This window comes from Sturnus vulgaris, chromosome 1, assembly GCF_052056855.1.
Source record: "Sturnus vulgaris isolate bStuVul1 chromosome 1, bStuVul1.hap1, whole genome shotgun sequence".
NCBI lineage: Eukaryota > Metazoa > Chordata > Aves > Passeriformes > Sturnidae > Sturnus > Sturnus vulgaris.
Genome location: NC_142243.1, coordinates 112,243,566 through 112,262,953, shown reverse-complemented (window position 1 = coordinate 112,262,953; position 19,388 = coordinate 112,243,566). Strand labels below are relative to the sequence as shown.

Below are 19,388 nucleotides of genomic sequence, written 5' to 3'. Positions count from 1 at the left end.
TGACAGGGTTATGAATCACAGATTATTTGTCTCTCTGTGGACTAATCTATCAAAAGGATTGGGATGGGGTCTGTATCTAAAGGGCTGCTGGTGATTCAAATTCAGTGGCAAATTAAGCTGGGAGAGTGTGTGATTACCTAACACACACATCCATACTGCTCCTACAGCTGAGGTTTACTTACTCCTAAATCATTGCAGTTTTCAGAACAATGTATTAAAGCTAAGTCAGTAATCCTGCATAAATCTACAGCACATTGTATGGATATGTCATTCGGGATCAATACTAACCCCGAGAACTCTTCACTGTCTTATACACAATGACAATCACTGAAAAACAGGGTATCTCATATCTTATCTTTAGGGCTTAGATATCTAAATCAGGATTGCTTCACACAGGTTGCCAGTCTTATAAAAAATTGGAATTTGTCACTCCAGACTTTATGAAATACAATATAGATACAACAGCTTCCCTAAAATAATGAAGCTCCTTATGAAAGCAGATCTATTTTGTTTTCTGTGACCTCAGTCAGTAGTTGATGCCTACAATGTTTTTTCCACTGTCACACAGATAATTTAATTTTATCTCTTCACAGAATTAAACAGTGGAAATGATACCGATAAGAAAGACTATATTCAGGTTTTTTTCCTTTTTATTTTTTTTTTTATTTGTCTCTGATTTTGGTCTCTTCATCATTTCAGTTTTGCCAATATTGTCATTCAGTGACCATTCTCAAATTATTAGCTCCTTTAAAGTTTATTTGATTTTTCTTCTGAGTAATACCAATAATGTAGCTGACAATTGCTTTGCGTGCTCATTTCTCTACCAATGCACAGACAATCAGATTCACTGCCACCTTGAGACTCAGCTATCATCAGTCACCTTAGCCTATCAAATCAGTCAATCTACATAATGGGGAGACATAAAAAACCTGGGGTCAGAAAAGAGCTCATTCTACTTGAAAGCTACAAGGAATATTCTATTAGAGCTCCTTGCAGGCTTCACCTGGGTACGTTCTCAGTACAGGTCAAAGAAATGTTTGTTGTGCTGTCCTCAATTGTTTAAACCACCAGGAAAACTGGAGTGTTTTTCTCTGTATGTTCCTACTAAGTGGTTTGGGGTTATTTACTTCGAATAAATACATTTTTGTAGATTAAAGTAAATGACCAATGAATACCTGAGTAGGAGTAATTCTTGACCTGAAATAAAAATTATTCTTTTCTCTATTGAGACAGGTCATAGGAGGTCCAGGTAGAACAGAATATTAAAAACTAGTGAAATTCCCTTTTAGCTCTCTAGATCTGATAAAAAATCAGCTGAATTTAAGAAAAATTTCCCATCAAATATAATAGGCTTTCACAGAAGCTCTAGTTTGTGAAGAGGAGTTGTTGTAATTTTATAATAATCACACATAGTTTAACTTCTAAATCAAGTATAATTTCTGATGTTGGCCATGCATATGTGGCAATAAAATTTGTTCCTCAGAAGGAATAGAATTTGTCCTTTCTTTGATATTTTTGAAAGTCTTCAACCTGCCTTTTAAAGTAATGGTGGGAAGAATACTAAGCCTCAAAAACTAAAACCAGTGAACATTAGGGGAAGGTGGGAGGGCTGGAAAAGAAATATATTACCTTTAATGGATTTCTACCAAGAAGTAATCAGATCCTTCCTGTCTGCTGATTCTGAAACTGTCCACAAGACAAGGTCTCCAGTTTGAGAATCAAATCATTTCAACTGCAGATGTATGAAGTTGGTGCTGTCAACAGAAGCTAACCACTGCATTGACCTTCCTAAAATCACCCTGCCTTTTCTGTAGCTTCAGAACTGATTATCACACCACTGAAAACAGAAGACCTTTACTGCTTTATTCATACAAGCCCATTTCTCCTTTTACCTATAGATCTTTTATCTTCTTACAGTCCTTAAAGTAGGTAGCAACAAAGCTTCAATGTATAACAGATATGCATATGTATATTGCATTAAATTCATTGTAAATACAGTATACATTCTCAAAAATGTCTTTTTTTTTCCATTTTCATGTGATGAACATCTGCATTTTTTTACCAAGGAACGTGGTTAAAGAGGAAAGACAGCTTGCTATGCATTCATCTTTCTTTCTGTTTGTATTTTAAGAGCAGAATTACTTCTGGATACCTGTTTAATGCCATTATATATGAATAATTTATACATGTATCAAATGTATTTGTTAGTTCTTTCTGAACCAAGCAGTACACATATGACAGCTCAGATATATAGATCTAGATAGACATATATTTGTTTTTTGGATATGCCCAATTTCAATGCTACAACATCTGGAAAATTAATTTTCATTACAGTTCTACCACTTTCAAAAGTGACAGGTGTTCATGGAAGGGAGGACTATAGTGTCAGGCATCAGTAAACAATAGGTGCCCCTACAACCAGATCTGACTGCCTTTCCACAGTCCCATTGGCATTGACTGGGATTTTTTCAGGACTTTTATGAACTCCCTCTTGGGAAGAAATCAAATGAAATAAAATCTCAGATAAAATTCTTCACTCATATCCCTAAAGATATCTAAGTAGCTAAGTTTAAAGAGCAATGAAACTGTCATTAGCAGACAAATATTTCAATAGTGGTCAGTTAAAAAAAACTATAAATCAAGGAGTGTTAACCAAATGGATTAGAGAAATGGAAATGTTATGGTAGACTTTGTTTAATTTATATGCCTATATAACTGTCAGAAACATGTAAGCCAAAATTCCTTACTCAGAATTCTTTATTTCATTTGTAAGCAAGACTAGAGTAATCCCTTCCCTCTCTGTGTTGTCTGCACACCAACTGAAGAAATGGTAAAAATGTGCCAAATTCAGAACAGATGTTACACTCTCACTGAAGTTCTTTATGGTAAATTTGGTAGCCCAAATTTTAAACAGAAGAAAAACATCACATAAATTACAAAAAGTGATGAATACTGCAGACTCACAGGACTTGCACAGATTTTAGTGAAAAGAGAAAAATGGAAAATGAACGTTTCTGATGGATTCTGTTGGTTCAGGTTTCAATGGCTTTTCATCTTACATTACTACCTGCAATTCTAGTACATTTAATGGTATAATAAAAAATCATCTGGAAACTTTGTATTTTATTGGGCTTTTTTCATCATATCATCATTACTTAGACACTGGCATTTCCCATCCAGAATATCAGTAAAATATAAAAATGGTTGAAATAGGAAATGAAGTATCACACTTGTATTCAAAGCCCCAGGGAGAGAGAGAGACAGTTTTGACTGATTCACATCCAGACAGTACCTAGAAGTTCTGATTTTGACAAATATGAGGGTTTAAAAATGAAACAGGAGATTAACTGGTAAAATTTCCATTCCTTTCTGGTGGAAAATGCCACTGTGCCTAGGTAAGTCACTTCAGGCTGGAAAACAGCTTCCCTCCCAAATTTCCTGAGACGTCTGTTAGCATGGGACTGATCATGGTAAGGAGGCTGCACCCTAAAAAGGACTGGAAATAGCTCACACAAGCTTATACAGCTATGCAACTTCAGGAGCAGCATTTTCATGTGTTTAACCACCTTGGAGTGCTGCGGTTCTAGCAGGTGAGTTTGAAATCAGGACTGTCAGAAAATGCTGAATCCTCTGATGCCACTATTTCTCCACCAATAAAATAGTATTACTGCATAATATTATATGATCACAAAATTACAGAATGCTCTGGGTTAGAAGGGACCTTAAAGATCATCCTGTTCCAAACTCCCTGCCGTGGGCAGGGACACCTTTCTTTAGACCTAGCTGATCAGAGCTCCATACATCCTGGCCTTGAATGCTTCCAGGCAGGAGGCAGCCACAGCTTCTCTGGGCAACCTGTTCCAGTGCCCACACAATAAACTATTTTTTCTTAGTATCTAATCTAAATCTATTATCTTTTACTCGGATAGAAAGTTAAAAAGAGATACATGCTTCCAGCATATAAAACACCTTCTAGCTTTGACAACACTGTTTCAAATTAGCACCAAACAAGAAAATCATAATTTAGACTAGCACTGCACAGATGCATACAGGGCAAATACAATCTGAACAGTATGATTTAAATTACTATTCATGTACCTCACACGATTACCTGTGTCAGTTTGACCTGTATGTGCTGCTTTAGTAAATGCGCAGCAGCAACTCTAACAGGTTTGATATGGGAGTCACTTCAAAAAATTCAAAGGCATGTATGGTACATGAGGTCAAACTTGATGATCACAGCAAACCTATCTTGTCTCAGTGAATATAATTGTTTTAAGGAGCTGGTTACAAAGCCAGCTTCATCCTTCTTTTTTATTGCTGTATCAATGCAGAAAAGGTAGAGCCCATTGGTGAATTTGACCCTTAGATTTTCTGATGTTCTTGTAGTCACATAGGGTTGATAGCTGCAATTCCACATACATCAGTCAGTTAAGGTCCAAACTATGTTTCATTGACATCAAAAGGGGTTTTATGTGACAATAAGTCTATGTTGCCCATGTTATTGATGATACAGGAATTATGATCGCTACAGTGATTTTTTGCCTTCCAATAGCTTAAAGTGAACAGCTTAAGGGAGCACACAAGTAAGCTAAACTCTAACTGAGAGTTTGGACTGGTTCATGCTGAGGTAATTTTCTTCATAGTAGCCCCATAGATAGGGGGCTATGCTTTGGATTTGTGAGCAGAATGTTGATAACACAGGGATGTTTTCCTTATTGCTGAGCAGGGCTTGCCCAGAGTCAAGGCTTTTCTGCTCCTCACCCCATCCCACCAGTGAGCAGCCTGGGAGTGCCCAGGAGCTGACAGGAGACACAACCAGGACAGCTGATACCAACCGACCACAGGGACATTCCATACCATATAGCATCTTTCCAGCACATAGAGCTGGAGAAAGAAGGAGAAAAGGGTGGACATTTGGTCTGAGGGTGTTTGTCTTCCCAAGGCATGGTTATGGATGATGGAACCTGGCTTTCCTGGTGATGCCTAAACACTTGTCTAACCCTTGGAGGTGGTTAATTATTAGGATTTATAATTAAAGGAATTAATTATTTTTGTTTTATTTTTACCTTGGATGGCTTTTTCTTTTCTTATTAAGCTACATTTGTCTCAACCAATGAGTTTTCTCACTTTTACCCTTCTTATTCTCTCTTCCATCTCACCAAGAGGACTGAGAGCAGCTGGGTAGAGTTTAGTTCCCAGATGGAGTTAAACCACAACAGTGTTGCCAAATTAAAAGAAAAATCAACATCCTACTTCTTATCAGAATTTAGTCCCTAGTTAGAACTGACAAGGTTTGTTGAAAAAATATAGGCAAAAAGAGTTAAGTTTTCAAAAATTATTAACAAGCCAATGATTTCTGTTCTGAACCCTAACATCAAGTCTGCATGCTCCGTTCTATAAACTACATGAATGGCCTTGCTTCATAACCATCTCCACAGTTATTTTTATTAGATTCATTGGAAAAAAAAAAGAAAAAAACAAACAAACAAAACAAAACAAAAAAAACCTCAAAACCAAACAAAAAACCAAACAAAAAAAACCCAAACAAGCAAACAAAAATACCCACAAAACCAAGCCAAACCAAACCAAACCAAACCAAATGAAAAAAACACACTTAATTTTTAGTCAGCAAACTTTACACTACATCTTTATCTCAATTTCTACTCACCTTAGTTGACACCAATACATACTATATGCCTGGTGCAAGTCAGCTATGTGTTGATCCTACCTATCATCAGTATGTGCTTTACACAAAAAAATGGAATTAGGAAGATTGTTGTACTAGTTAGCTAATTTGTATAACACATTTAAGATGAAAATTACAATATAAATGCAGAATATTATTATTTTTATTTCATCATCTTCTATGGCCATTTGTTCAATTAACTGTTTACAAAGGAATAACCAGGGAGTGCATGAGGCATAATAACCTATTTTATGACAATGTACATTTTTTCTCATGTGATTTGACTGAAATTAACATTGGGATATCTAATTAATGGCAGTCTCCATAAGAAAATGTCTAAATAACTTAAAAAAAAAGAGGAACCTGAAGTTGAAAATAGATTCAGAAAAGGGCACAGATCTTAAATTGTGCCTATCCTTTGTGTTTATAAATCTGCTTCAGCCTTGACTGATGTTTTTTATAAGAAACCTACTTTCTTCACATTTGCTACATTAAAAATACAAAAATTCCTTGACCTGTACCACCTTAGTTAGACAGATAGCAGAAAATACATTGCTGCAATGGTTGTCTGCCACAAAGCATGATCATCCAGGTGAAATCTTGGATCTTTTACTAGCAAAGAAAATTTTATCCTGGTCTTATATATGTGCTAATATTTAATCCAGATGTCCATATTGAACTGTCATATCTAATGCTTTGCTTTGACACTAGTGGTCCCAAAGTACTATTAACTTAGCTGAACATTCGAGAAAATCAGAACAAGGACCCTCTTGCTTGCTGTGTATCTGCACCTAGAGAGGAAGTATGAACTGAGGTGACTGAATATTTCAATTATATGTAAATCTAGATGTCTAGATCTGCCCTTGGTGTTGAAAATAATATTTAGGTAGTAAACGAACAGGTGAAAGACAGATTGCATGTAATGCACAAACACTTAAAACAAGCAAATTACTTGGAGGATAATTACAATTACTATAAATGGCTTTCCCTTTTTTTCCCCCAAACTCTCAATTTTTCTAAAATATTTTTCATTCTATAAAATATTCTAAATTATAAATGAACAAAATCATTTATACTTACTCTCTGTTTTCAAGGCAATCCGACCTTTTTTCTGTAGCTGCAAATTTTTGCAAGGTTACTATACATTGAAACTCTGTGTACTTTACTATACTGCATAGAATGAAGCCTTCACACAAAAAGATTGTGTGCCATTATTTGCTGATAAACAAAATATACAGTGGATGCAATGGAATAAGAATTTATATTAATATTTCTCAGCAGCCAGTAAATAAAAACATAATAGTATTTCTGGTTTACAACAGAAGTTAAAATGAGCACATTTATTTAAGGAAGACCATTCACATACTGGGAAAGTCTTGTACCACTTCATTTAAATTTTTTTCCTCATATAAAAGAGAACTAACAGCTAATTTTTGACTGCAGTCAAGTACACAGAGTATTTTTCTCTCTTTGCCCATTTCATTTTTTAGTACAGTCTGTTTTCATAACGTGATAATTACATTGGCTTGTCATTGTAAAATACTATGATTTCGTCACAAGAAGAGAAATCCAACAGAGATGAACTGTGAAGAAAAGCACAGAGAAAAAGTACAGGTCAACCATCTCAAATATTCATAATAACTCTAGCAGTTTAAAAAATACATACTTTTGAGCTTCATGTGGAAGTCAATACTTACAGATTTATTTTTTATAAGCCTTTTTTTTAAAATCTGTTTACTAAATATGTATTAAATTTATGGCCTCCTAAGTAGATCCAGAAATAAAGTTTGGTTTTCATTTTTCTTCTTACTTCGCCAATTTAAACAACCTTCTATGTGTTTGATCCGGAAAGAGGTCAGACTCTGAGATGCTGGCAGTGCCCTGTGTTCAGCAGGTGGAAATACCACATAGTGAAATGGAAAACAGAGATGTGAAAGGTTCATATTCTTAGCTGAAAAATATAATAGTCTGAAATGAAACACAACTTGTCACAGTGGACTGTCTTTCTGTATGACTAAAGGGTACTTAAATATATTCATCTTAAATGTGTAGAGAAGCAGGAAAAGAAAATAATGACTAAATACTAAAAAGAATTGGATAAATAAAGCCAAAAAACCTAACTTAATTAGAAATCTACTCTGAAAGCTGGGAAAAGAATAAAAACAATAAAAAGTAAAAAAAAATTCTAAATCACAGCCAAAAAACTTTGGGATAAATCTTGCCTGAAAATTGTAGGTGCAAACTAAAGTTTAACAAGAAAAGAAAAAGAAACCTTAGCTTGACAGTATAATATTTTTGTCATAGCATTCAGGAGAATGTGAGCCTTACTGGCTACACTATCTATTCAAGACTAGAAGCTCTTTCAGCTTCTCTTGAGCTCTGTTTCATTTCATGCATGTTGGCTTCGCTGTTGTTTCCTTTACGTCACAAATGAACAATTTAAGGTTGCTTAAATAACTACCATCAAAACTATTAGCAAAAAAAAGGTTTTAATATCATTGGATTTCTAGAATTAATACCATTTAATATAAAGAAATGTACTGTAACAAAGTTTGATGGCAAGGTTGACTCTATTACTTGCTACATGGATGAAACATGCAAAGAAAAATCAAATTAGAATTTATTTAAAAATATTTGCAGAGAGACTGGAGACTCTAAAAGATAAGGGAGATGCTTCCATTGATTCATGAGTTTGTAAGAGAGCTTCCATTTGAGTTTAAAAGATATTATTTGTGTGTGTGTGTGTGTGTGTGTGTGTGTGTGTGTGTGTTCACTCAGAAGACTAAGCTAAAAATTACAACCCTTCTCAAATGCTTATGAACTCAGTCATTATCCAGCTGGTGAGTGAAGCACAGAAAGATGTGCCTCAGCAACACCAGACTCTGGAAGAGAGCTGTGTTCTTTTAATTTTAATTCTAATTCTCTCCAAGATTTAACCACTGAACTGAGCGACATTACAGAACATAGCCCATGAGACAAAACAAGGTCCAGTGAGTACTCTCATCTGAGCTATCCCTACTTTCTTTGTGTTTTCACTTACTTTAGCAACATCCAACAGAGAATGAACTGTTCATATTTCTTCCACAATCAAGCCAAAGTTGGCTGACTTTGCAATTCTAAGAGTTCACAGGCACAAAAAAAATCAGAACACCTGTGTTGGTTTGAAGAGACCTTGTAATAGTTTTTTTTCCTAAGCCTCCACATCATTAAGGCCATGTCCTGCCTAACCAAACCTGTGGCCTTCTATAATAGAGTGACTACATCAGAGGATAAGGAAAAAGCTGCAAATAGCATTTTTCTGGACTTCTGCACAATCTCTGACATGGTCTCCCACAACATCCTTCTCTCTAAACTGAAGAGAGATAAATGGATGGATTTGATGGGTGGGCTATTAGACTGATAAAGAATTTGTTGAACAGTCACATTCAGAGTGTCAATGGTGGCCAATGGCAGCGGTCAATGGCTCAGAGCCCTGAAGGACATAAGCCACAAGTGGTGTCCCTCAGGGGTCTGTAGAGTGACCAGTATTATTTAATATCTTCATTAATGACATAGATGAAAGGGTCACCCTCAGCGATTTTGCTGATGACACAAAGTTGAGTGGTCCTGTTGACACACCTGATAGATGGGATGCCATCCAAAGCTCCAGAAGTAGGCACATGGGAATCTCATGAGATAAGACAATAAGACAGTGTAAGGTCCTGCACCTGGGCTGGGGCAACCTCCAGTATCAAAACAGCCTGGGAGATGAACAGATCAAGAGCAGCCCAGCTGAGAAGAACTTGGGGGTGCTGGTGGATGAGAGGCTGTACATGACCCAGCCATGTGCTCAGCAGTCCAGAAAGCCAAATGTGTCTTGAGCTGCATCAGAACCAAGGTAGGCAGGGTGAGGGAGGAGATTCTACCCCTTTATTCCTCTCTGGTGAGAGGCCTCACTGTAGTGCTGCTTCCAGCTCTGGGATCCCCAGCACAAGAATGACATCGACCTGTTGGAGTGAGTACAGAGGAAGACCAACAAGATTACTAGAGGGATGGAGAACCTCTCTCAAAAGGAAAGCTTGGATGAATTTGGATGGTTCACCCTAGAGAAGAGAATGCTTTGGGGTGACCTAATTGCATCCTCCCAGTACCTGAAAAAAGCATACAAGGAAGATGGAAAAAAGCTATTTAAAAGAGCATTTAGTGACAAGACAAGGCAGAATGGCTACAAACTGAAAGAAATTAGGTTTAGAGTGGATATTAGGAAGAAATTCTTAATTGTGAGGGTGGTAAAGGACTGGAACAGGCTCTCCAGAAGAATTGTTCAAGACCAGGTTGGATGGGGCTGAGCAACCTGGTCTAGTGGAAGGTGCCTCTGCCCATGGCAAGGGGATTGGAACAAGATGACCTTTACAGCACAAGCAATTCTCTGATTTCATGATCATAAGAAGTACCCCTGCTTCATAAGAGTTTATAGCCCTGACTGTGAACACGGGGAAAAAAAACCTGTTATTTATGTTTTGGAGATAAAGAATATACAAGAAAGTGTCCATTCTGACAGACTTCTTTGTCTTCCAAAATCAGCCTAAGGAAGCCACATCTCCTGATTTCATCCATGGAGCTTTGTGACTGCATGGGTTTTTTTGCCAGTTGTTATAATTTCCTGAGTTGTAAATTCCAGAGGAAATGCCATGACTGGCACTTGCATTACAGGCAGCATGAACTCAGCCTCATTTTAGCCTGCACACAAATCTGTTCTGCCCTTGCCATAGGTGGTGCCATAGAATCTTTAGGAGCTCAGGCTATTTTGGCCTAAAGCTGTGAATTGTCCATAAGAGTGGAAGGAAAAGATGAATGCACTAGGCTGTTCTGGGATGCAGCAAATGGCACATGCCAAGGCTTTTTCCTCCAGAAGTCATATTGACCTGGGACAAAAGAACTTTGTCTTCCTTGGCCAAAGATGCCAATTGTCTCAAAAAGAATATGTCTTGTGTGCTTAGGACACAATAATGTCAGGGTGTCTACTTGCCAGATCTTTGCAGTATGTTCAAACCCCTTTCACCCTGTTCCCTCCCTCTTCTCCCTCTGATTCCTGCATAGTGCACAAGTGAAAACATGTATCAAGGCAGCAATCTAGCCAGGGCTTTTCTCCAGAAAGCACTAGAGCTCCATTGTAAGAGACCTGACAGTGTAAATTTAATTGCTGCATGGGTTTGAACTTGACTGGCAGTGCATATATATGCAATCAAGAGCAGATGAACTCTCCAAGACATGTGGAAAATGTGCAGCAAAACGAAGCTCTTCTAGTAAAAATATTTTTTCTTTTCAATATAAATCCTATGTTATGACTTAACTTTCTGGCTTTCTACAGCTGCACCATCTTGGCTTTCTTCTTTTATGTCATTATTCACAACATAATTTTCTTTAAAATGTCTAGGAACTAAGGCTACATCTAAATTTGTCAGAAGTAAATAGCTTTGCAGATTTGGGCCTCTGTTCTCAAAGCCCATTGTCTCCATTGTGCTTTCTTTCCACACACTATGTATCTCTGTGACAAATGGTTATGGCTGTGTTTGATTTGAACATTGACTGAGGAGTACAAGCAGGGCAGTGGGGAACAGAAGGGTATAGGGAGCAAATATTCAATTTAAAAAACTTGTGCTGTAAAATACATAATAATTTTCAAGTGAAAAGGACATCTTCATTTTCTAAATGGGTCTTTTGAAATGATAGGCAATAATGGGAGAATAAGTCCATTATTCATTTATAAGAGAATTAGCATAACAAAGCTGCTTAATGTGAGAGTTCAGAAAGCTCTGATTAATAAATTAATCCTTATATTTTACAATAGGTCTCATTTTTTAAAATAATTTCTATAATAAAGTGTTTTAATAATCTCAATGTTTTTCTTCATAAAATTTAACTCCTTGTAAGCTACCCAGAGCAGAGACCAAGATGAACTTCAGTGCAGATGGGTGCAAGTAATTATAGCTCTCAATAACTGATAGCTTTGCACAGGGAAAAGCTAGAGGCAGGACCAAATAGAGCACCACTGGTGCCTTTGTGGCACATAGGGGTCCATCACATTGGTGCTAATAGCTAAGCAGCACAATTTAAATTAGTCTGCATGGTAATTAATATGAAGGAAAAAAGAATTATGAGCCTTCAGTTTTGAGAGGAGTAGCCTGAATAGAGAACAATTTATTTTTTTTACATATCTTCAAATCCCATTCATAATTTTCCTTTCTGCAAGTTATTTTTTAATGTGGACACAGTTTCTTAAACTTGCCTGCTCTTCACTAGATAGACTCTACAGTACAATTAAAAGCCTTTGCTTTTCTGAAAAAGTTCTGTTCCAGCTGAAACACCTTCCATATCAAGTTATTGCTCTGCTGTCTTGAGAAGACAAGTAAAGCATCATTCTCAATCTCCTTTTCTTAGAAAAGAGCATTTTACTCTGTCTTCTTTTTTTAAGCTTCAGTGAATCTGGCCTTTTTATCTGAATAACCCATAAAACGGTTTTATTCAGGTTTATATTATTAGTAGCATTGTTCCTGTGTAGTTGTAAACAATACCATTTGATGTATGGCATCATTCCTTGTCTATTTCTGTATTAACAATTTTAGATATAGCCTTTTTCTTTTTACAAAAAGACACTAATGAAGCCAGCAGCTTTTGATTCCATTACTCTTTCCCCCCATAATTGACCTTATTGCCATTATTTCCCTCCATGCAGGTCTAATGGGAGTGGACAAATCTTTCTGATTACTTTTGGAGGGCCAGAAAGGATGCTTACAATAGGAATCTTGAGATAAAATGCTAGTCACAATGAAGCAGAGAATGGTGAATTCTGCTCAGACACACCGTGCACCACAGAATGCCTGATGCAATGTGCTCCAGTCTGCTTTTGAAAGCTTCAGGAAGAGGATTAATGATGTAGTAACATAACAAGGAAGGCAGAAAAGAGGAAATGATGAAGACGTTGGTAATTCCACCTTGAACAATGTGAATGCCACTTTTACTGAATTTATCAGAGCACTCATAGTGTGGTTTGACTGGGGAATGGGAAAAAAAAAGGCCAAGAGGCTCCTGCTGACCTCCTTAGTTTAGGAGTTCAGTCACTGCATGAGGACGGAAAGCTTCAGCCATTGGGTTTATGTCCTTCCTTTGGATAATGCAAATGAAGTTTCCTTCTCCAGTCTACTGCCTACACATCAACAGCAAAACAACTGCAAACTTTCTTTGTGCTGTCAGAGTAATAAAGTCTCATTTCTGATACTACCGACCTCTGTTCCTTTATCTGTGGACTCTTCTGGTATGTTCAACTTGTCTGTTCTCATCACACCTTTATTCTGCAAATCTAAAAGACAAGGCACTGCCTTGTTAAATGGAATAGGACAGCAGGGGGAAGAATCATTGTACACAAAAATAACAGTTTGAATCTAGACTGCACAGCAGTTCTTCACAAATAACTCTCACTTCAAATGCAAGCCAGAAACAGAAGATCTTTGAAAGGAAAACATTTGACAGATTACATTCTCTAATAAGTCTCATATTACAAAACAGAGGGGAAGGCATTATTAGAAAACTGTTCCTAATTCATGTTTTATTACAAATTAATGAGGCAAACAGGAAAACAGAAACTCCATTACTTATTTGGATAAGAATTCCTCCGTCAACAAGACTTCAGTCTATTTGTGATTCCTACTACTCCTGCTCTGGTTAAATTTATTATTTATATCTATATTATTTTGGCTTAATTATGTTTTCCTGTTGGCTAGAGTGCTTTAGAAAGAGCTATGAAATCTTGGTGAAATCTGTTTGGCAAAGCAAGACTTTCTTTACAGAAAAATTAACAGGGTTTGCCAAGCTCATGAGCCCAAGGGTTGTATCATTTAAATCTTTCTCCTATGTTCAGTGAAAAAAAGAAAAGCCCTTAGAAATTACTTCTTTGGCACTCAGCACTAGCCTCCATTTAATTGTTCTTCCCGTTGGCATTGATGCTTCTCACATGGAAAAAATAATCCACTTTTGCAAGTTCCTTTAAGGCCCTATTCATATTCTTTCTCACTTCATTTCTGCTGTCCTAGTTCTTCTCTTCAACTGTTCTCACCATACTATATTCATAGAAGACACCTTTCTTTTTCAGCCAAGCCCCAGACACAAAACAGAGATATGGTAGCAGTTGTTGACTTATCATCTTGGAAGTTCTGTTGAATCTTTTCCAACCTTAATGATTCTTATTCTCAAACTTGCAAGGATGACAATTTTCACTCTGTGTAAATGTTTGCTCTATGCAAATTTGCATATTTAAGTTTCCTTATGATTGTGCATTTCAAGACTTCACTATAGGACCTGCAGGCAAAACTAGCAGAAAGCCATGGAATTTAAGAATATAAGTTTGCTGAAGTTGACTAACCAAGTGTAATTTGTGTTATTTGTGGATTTTCAAGAAAGACAATTTTTTATATTAGTATTTATAGTTTTCTTTACTATTCAAAACTCTAGCATAGCAGTATTTCTTATTGGTGATGATTTAAGATCTACCTATAGTCTTTAATTGCTCTCTGTGCATCATTTGTTCTTCAGGCCCAGAAGACTCATTCTTATCTGTTGACTAAGTATTTAATGTGAAATGTTTTGTCAAAGACTAGTCAGGGTTCACATTTATAAGATAAAAGGTAGAGTCTGATAGAATAGCATTGATTCTCTGTCCTATCCAAAGATAGCTGCCAAATTAAAAACAATAGTGTAAGTTGAGACACATGATGTTTCATTTCTGGTTAGCAAGGGAGAGTAATACATGAGCCACAGGCAGGTCCATCAATCTCATCTGGCCAGAGATGAAATTCCATGTATAATAGAATGTCATCTAGTTTTTGTTGCCTTTTGCTTTGCTTTGTGGCTTTCCCATAAAATTCATCATTACAATAAAATGAGAAAATGAAAAATGAAGTTTGAGTCGTGTTCAAAATTATGTATGCTGAAAAAACCACAAAACATAACCCTAACAACATCAATAGCCCCCCCCCCAATAAATATTTTGCACACTACACTGCAAAAAATATTACTTTTTCTTTTGAAAATATGACAATCTAATAAAAATATCATTCTGGAGTCCTGCTTTCTCTTGAATATCATGTTTATAGTAAGAGATATTTTTAAGCACATGGACAATACAGAAGTAGGGGCACAAATGTAACCAACCGCAACCTTTGTAATTCCTACTTTCCAGGTTAGCCAGAGTATCACTAAAGGTGTCTCAGAGCAGTTTCATCTGCAGTTCCTTTTTATGGCATGGAGCATCATTGCCACACTCATTGTGAGGCCAGGAAGTAGAGAAAATCATAAGTCCAATGGCCATAATAATGTCTTATCCTTGGCTTCAGGCTCCATTTCCCCAGCCCTGGGGACCTGCACCAGAGCAGGTGCTGAAAGTAGACCAATAATTCTATAATCAAGTCATGCCTGTATCCTTCTGGTGACTTAGGGCATCAGAGATGAGGTTTGTGTAGAGTTTCATTGGAAAATTCAAGTCTGCACTTGCTCAGTCAACCATTTGGTTTATAGTGGTGGATGAAAGGTAGGTATGTGACTTTTTTCTTTTCTTGAGACGTGAGCATGCTGTGGGAGAAGAGAGGGCTGTCATTTAGCCAGATATCAGTCTGCCAGTCTTCCAGGAGTAAAGGAGAAGTGCCAGATATGGATACAAAAAATAAAAAGAAAAATAAATCTTTCCTGTTCTAAAGCTATAGAATAGCTGATGTAGTGTATGCTGATGCAGATACTCCCTAGGAACTAGGGAAAAGGGTGTTCTCCTGGTCTTCTGAAAGACATCATTACAACTTAACCTGAGGTTTTAAAATCTATGGACAGCAGATTTAAGAGCTAACTTCCAAGTTAAACTTCTGAACTTGCCCAACTTCTGTTAGGGATTAACTAATACAAAGTTCTAGCCTGTGAGAACAAGCAAAGGTAGTTTTTCTATTTCTCTCATGACTAAGAAGTGTTTAGCCTTATAATCTTATTTAAAGTGTTGCCCTCGATCAACCATATGCTTAACACAATCACCACTTCATAACCAGTAAAAGAAGAAAATCAAGGCAATGGAATCCAGTTTTATGAAGACCTAATTAGGACAGTCAGCAGGGTTGTTTGGCTTACCTCTGGGATTTTTTAGTGCTTCCTGTGTTTATAAAAAGGCCCATAATGAATATGAAATAATGAAGAAAAAATATTTTTTATGAGAATGATTCATAGTTTTTTAATACTGAAAACTCCTTAAGCTGCTCAATACTAGAACCTCCAAAGGAGGTTTATTCTATATTTAGTGTCTCTCTAGGCCCTTGGTAAATGATTTGCCCCAGACTAATTTGAAAAAATGAGTAATGTATGAAGGTGAGATTATTCCTTTTTTTATGTCCACTTCTCTGTATTAATAGACTTTACTCATTATATTTATATTTTTTAGTGAATCCTTTTGTAAATTTCACATCCATTAAATTTTCAACATAGAATGGTTCTTCCAGCAGAAAAACTGATTACTTTTCCTCGTAGTGGGAAGAAAACCAATTTCACAGGAATGGTGGCAGGTTATCCTGGATGATGGAAAGGGTTAAGCATTGGTTACAATAAATCTCATCACGTTTTGTTGTTATATCTTGCTTATATATGCAAATGTTTTACTTTAAAACTTCTCTACAGTTTAAAATAAAGAATGTAAGGGCTGAATTTGAAATCTATTGCAGTGTCTTCACGACCTTTAGAGTATTATTGCCTCAGAACATGTGAAAGGTGCAAAATGTACACGAGCTAGGCAGAACACAAAACTCTCACAAGTTCCACCCTGAGGTATGTAGCTTCAACACCACTCAACACAGAGTGGGTGTAAAAACAGCCCGTTTACAGGAGACCTTATTAACTAGATGCAAAGATTTCAAGAGCTACTGTGTGCAAATATCAACTCTATGATTAGATTACTTGAAAATACACTTTAAAAAAGGTTTAGTTATTAAAGTATGGAGAAATAACTCTACCAGGGATGCCTAATTGAAATTGCAGGAGGCTTAAAATGGTGCCTTTCCATTTTTCTTTCCATTTGTCTCAGGAAAGTCAGCTATATACACTTATGTCAGTGTCAGTAGTGCAACTTCAAGCTTTCAAAATTCATGAGTCAGCCCAAAAGAAGTTGTATCACTTGCCTAAAAATCATTAGGTTAAATAAAGGTGAGTGGCTCATCCATTCTTTTCCATCTCTCCCTCTGTAAACTGCCTGGCTCATTTGTTTTCAGGAACTCTTTTCTTAACTCTGGAGACCAGAAAGTTGTGCATATTTCAAATGAAAACTAGGAAGTCTCTTGGCACCCCAATAAGCTTCAGGCACAGGAATCAGGGAAAAACAATATACACTGTAGCCTTTGTGATTAAAACAGGTTCTATCTCAATTTTGACATGAGAAGAGTCTGAAAATCTTATGGTTCTGAATGTTCAGTTTGGTATCATTAATAAAGGGCTTTTGGACCAACACTCCTTTTCCCCTTTAAAAAAATAGTGTCAGGATAGTACGCAAGTTTTAGAAAGTCCTGAAGTCACAGAGGAATATGCTTCCCTTAGAACATCTGTAGTTACTCTCATTCATTTTTCAGTTTTGATGTAGAAATAGTGGATTATGGTGGATTTTGTGAGCATTCCTCCATCTCTTTAATTTTCTCTTATCCACATTTTCATAAGCATATTCAAGAAGAGTTAGTAAATTTAATTCAGCCTAGACACCACAGAAAATTTGACTGCAATAACTAGCCAGATGATCCAAGACATAAAAGCCCAAAAAGTCACCTCTGCTAGCTAGTAAAAAGATTTCTAAAGGTCTGGAATGAGATATATTTGAGGAGAATATATTTGCATAAATGTGTCCTCATCATTAATAATTAAAGAAATGTTTCTATCTTTTATCCTGATTATTAAAAAAAAAAAAAGAACATGAAATTGCAGAGGGAACATCTGGGTTTTCTATTTTTGCTGGTATTTACTCTTTACCTGTGAACAGTACTATATTCCTCTATAAAATGGACTTTGTTAAGAGTTTTCATTCATTATAGACTTGTTGTTGAATGGGGAAACTCATTAGTTCCAGCAGACACAGCTAAGACTAAGGTACTCCATGCCCTGGATTTTGTTAACAAAATTTGATCAAGGAAAAGGAGTGAAAAAGCTTCCAGCAATACAGAACAGAACTGATTTAGATGCTCCTAGGGTAATCCCTATGGGACACTCTGAGGATGCTGAGAGGTCGGGTTACTGACAACATGAGGATGCTCTCAACTATTTTTGAAAGATTGTTGAGATCAAGGAATGTCCCAATGGCCAAAGGAAAGCAGATGTTCTCCCCATATTCATAAAAAGGCACAAAATGTAATCAAAGGAAATCCTGTCCAGTCAACATCACCTCAGGCCCTGGACAAGACATCTAGGAAGTCCTCTTGGAAGCCACTTCTGGATTCATGAAGTAGAGGGAGGTGACTGGGAATCTCAAGCAGTGATTGAAGCAGATGAACCACTCCTAACCAACCAGATGACTGTCTTGTATGATTAAATTACTACATCCATGAATTACTGTAAGGCAGCAGATAGTGGCTACTTTGGTTTCAGCACAGCATTAGACACAGTATCTAAGTCAGGACATTATGGTCTAGATGAGTGAACTACCCCACAGTTGGATTGCCAGCCTCTACAGCGAGCAGTGTGTGGTTGGTACTCTACCTGCAGGCTGATTTCAGGTGGAGCACAGAGGGCTCTGAATTGGGACTGCTCCTGTTCAATATCTTTATCAACACCTGGAGGAGGAGATCAAGTGCTCCCTTACCAAGTTTGCAGCTTACACCAAACTGAGGGGTGCAGTCAATGTGCTCAAAGGCAGAGTTGTCTTCCCTGGGGACCTAGACAGGCTGCAGGAATATGCCAATAAGGAACTGGTGAAGGGTAAATGCAAGGTGCTGCACCTTGGACAGGTTAACCTCCTCTAGCAATATGGGCTGGGGACTGGCCAGCTGGGGAGTGGGTCTGCTCAACAGGGTCTAAAGGTGCTGGTTCACATAAAGAGAGGCCAGAAGTGTGCCCTGACAGGGAGGCAAGCTCTCAGCATCCTGGGCTGTGCATATTCATCAGAGGATGTCAAGGGTATCACTGAAAGTGATTATTCACTTGACACTTGTTAGACCACACAGAATGCTGTATCCAGGTTTGAGCACAAGAAAGTTATTGATAAAGTGAAGTAACAAAACAGGTTGTCTGGTGAGGCTGTGAAATCTTCACCTTTAGAGGTTTATGGGGACTGGACAGGAGAAAATGCTAAGCAACCGGGTGTGACTTTCCAGCTCATCCTGCTTTGAGTGGAAGACTCGAGTGTCTGACTCTAAGGTTCCTTCCAACCGTAATGATTTTATGGCTGCTATTAAATTTATTTTCTAACCAACATTAAACACAATTTCCAAGTTCAATGGCAATGCTAGTTTGCCTGGAGAAAATGTGGCAAAACTAAAGACTGAATATATCAAAGATAATTTGAATCTAGTGATCTCTCTGAATCTTGATCGCTCAGAATTCAAATGCTTCATGTAAAAAAAAATAAAAGTTTTTTTATCTTCGGATAAAAAAGTGGATTGGTTTCAGCCATTCAAGTATAAATATTTTGTCCAAAATTAGGATAAAACCTTTACGTGTC

General features: G+C 37.0%; 1 long non-coding RNA gene across 4 annotated transcripts in view; it reads right to left on the bottom strand.

The window, feature by feature from the left end:
* LOC148225412 (uncharacterized) overlaps window positions 1–19,388 on the bottom strand; it is a 91,367-nt gene that overhangs the window by 16,089 nt on the left and 55,890 nt on the right. Inside the window, exons 4-5 of one of the 4 annotated variants that reach the window (XR_015807201.1) lie at window positions 12,955–13,028; window positions 6,770–7,272 (exon numbers count right to left, since the gene is read on the bottom strand). This is a non-coding gene — a long non-coding RNA (uncharacterized LOC148225412). The remainder of the gene's footprint in view (window positions 1–6,769; window positions 7,273–12,954; window positions 13,029–19,388) is intronic. The other 3 variants (XR_015807203.1, XR_015807202.1, XR_015807200.1) reach the window with 3 other exon arrangements.